The sequence below is a fragment of the Portunus trituberculatus genome, chromosome 31, assembly GCF_017591435.1.
Source record: "Portunus trituberculatus isolate SZX2019 chromosome 31, ASM1759143v1, whole genome shotgun sequence".
Taxonomy (NCBI): Eukaryota; Metazoa; Arthropoda; class Malacostraca; order Decapoda; family Portunidae; genus Portunus; species Portunus trituberculatus.
Genome location: NC_059285.1, coordinates 17763778 through 17766277, shown reverse-complemented (window position 1 = coordinate 17766277; position 2500 = coordinate 17763778).

Below are 2500 nucleotides of genomic sequence, written 5' to 3'. Positions count from 1 at the left end.
GAGAGAGAGAGAGAGAGAGAGAGAGAGAGAGAGAGAGAGAGAGAGAAACACAAACAGAAACACAGGAAATGAACTGAACTGAACACAATAATGAAAAAAAAATAAACGAAAACGAAAAAAGAAAATGTATCGACAGCAGACAAGCCAGAGAGAGAGAGAGAGAGAGAGAGAGAGAGAGAGAGAGAGGAGAGGGAGAGGGAGAGGGATGCATGGCAGGTAATGAGAGGGGCGACAGGTGTTGGATTGCCCAGGTGTGGAGACAATCACAGAGGGAAATGGACAGAGGAAAATTTTTGAGTTAAACTTCTTGGTATTGTTGAAGAAGAAGAAGAAGAAGAAGAAGAAGAAGAAGAAGAAGAAGAAGAAGAAGAAGAAGAAGAAGAAGAAGAAGAAAAAGGAGAAGAAGAAGAAGAAGAAGAAGAAGAAGAAGAAGAAGAAGAAGAAGAAGAAGAAGAAGAAGAAGAAGAAGATGATGAAGAAGAAGAGATGAAGAAGATGATGAAGAAGAGATGAAGAAGAAGAAGAAGAAGAAGAAGAAGAAGAAGAAGAAGAAGAAGAAGAAGAAAAGAAGAACAAGAACAAGTAGAACAAGAACAAGCAGAAGAAAAAAAATTAGGAAAAGGAAGAGAAAACAAGCAGATAAACACCAAAGGAAGAAGAACAAGTCGATAAATAAGGAGGAGGAGAAGAATGGGAGGAGAAGGAAGAAGGGAAGGAAGAGGAGAAAAAAATAAATAAGAATAATGAAAATGAAAGAACAAAAAGGTAAAGAATAATTAAGAGGAAGAAGAGAAGGAGGTGGAATAGGAGGAAGAGAAGAAAGAGGAGGAGCGTGAGGAGGAGGAGGAAGAAGAAGAAGAGGAGGAGGAGGAGGAGGAAGAGAGCTGGAAAGAATAAAGAGAAGGAAGATGAGGAAGAAGAGGAACGAGAACAAAATGAAGATGAAGATCGAGAATAGAATAAGAAGATAACGAAGGAGGAGGAGGAAGAAGAAGAAGAAGAAGAAGAAGAAGAAGAAGAAGAAGAAGAAGAAGAAGAAGAAGAAGAAGAAGAAGAAGAAGAAGAAGAGAAGAAGTTACATGAATAAGGAGGAGGATGAAAAAGAGGAATGAGAAAAGGAGAAGGAGGAGAAAAAATAAAACGAACTAAAAGAAGAAGAAGAAGAAGAAGAAGAAGAAGAAGAAGAAGAAAAGAAGAAGAAAAAAAAGGCGAGCAATATAATAGGAAGAAAATATATAATAAGAATAAGAAATAAGAAAGAAGAAAAGGAGGATAATAATGAGGATGATAAAATTAAGACCTTGAGGAAAATGGAGGAATAGGAAGAAGAGAAGAGGAGGAGAAGGAGGAGGAGAAGAACGAGGACAAGGACATGAGAAGAGAAGAAAAACAGGGCAGATAGCGAAGGGATAGAGGAGGAGGAAGAAGGAAGAAGAAGAGGAGGAGGAGGAGGAGGAGGATGTGGACAATTTTAGAATAGAAGGGAGAGGGAAGAGATGATGATGAAAGAGAAGATGGAGTGAAGGAGGAAAGAGAAAGAGAGTAAGAGGAATCAGAATCAGAATCAGAATCAGAATCAAACCTTTATTTGATTTTACAATGGTTATTCTTCGATCATACAAACATTGTGAGATCAGTGATGCCCTAAACAGATAAAATAAACGTGTTTAACAATCAATTATAATACATGATAATTATAACTAAAAAGCTAAGACATGTGTCTGTGTCATAATTAAAACTACATATAAAACAAGACAAAATTATGACTAAAAAGCTAAGAAATGTGTCTGCGTCGTAATTAAAAGTACATATAAAACATGACAAAACAACTAAAAATAAAATAGTCAGGGATAAAACATAATAACAAGCTAATAACATAGACTACTCACTAAACTGATGCTTAAAAAGATGGAGGAACAGCTGTTTCTTAAATGAGCGTAATGAAGGTGCATTTCTGATGTCACTGGGAAGGCTGTTCCACAGTGTGGGCCCAGCCACTAGCATGGAGCGCGCCCCTGTACAGGTATTATTCACTGGCACGTATAGTTGATGTTGTTGTCTGGTGGCAGCAGTGGATATTTCGCTAACTAGTGGCATGCGAAATATACTGTTAAGAGAGCTCCCCCTGGTTACACTGAACATCAAAGTTCCCATCTCAAACATGTATTTCTGTTTTATCTTTAACCACCCAAGCTCTCTCAAGAATGGGGTAGCGTGTTCATGCCTTGCAGCGCCACCAACAGCGACTTTAGCGGCAAAGTTTTGCAGTTTTGTATTTGGTGCATGAGTGTATTGTTGGTAGTGCCCCACACCTTTATACCATAATTAATGATGCTAAGGACAAGTGACTGCATGACTATTACTCTTGCACTTTTGCTGAAGTTGTCCTTTATTCTATTAATATAAATTATGGTGCTAAAAATTTTGCGGCTTATCTTATTTACGTGTGAGTCAAAAGTCACATAGGGATCGAAATACACTCCCAGATTCTTGAGAGAGG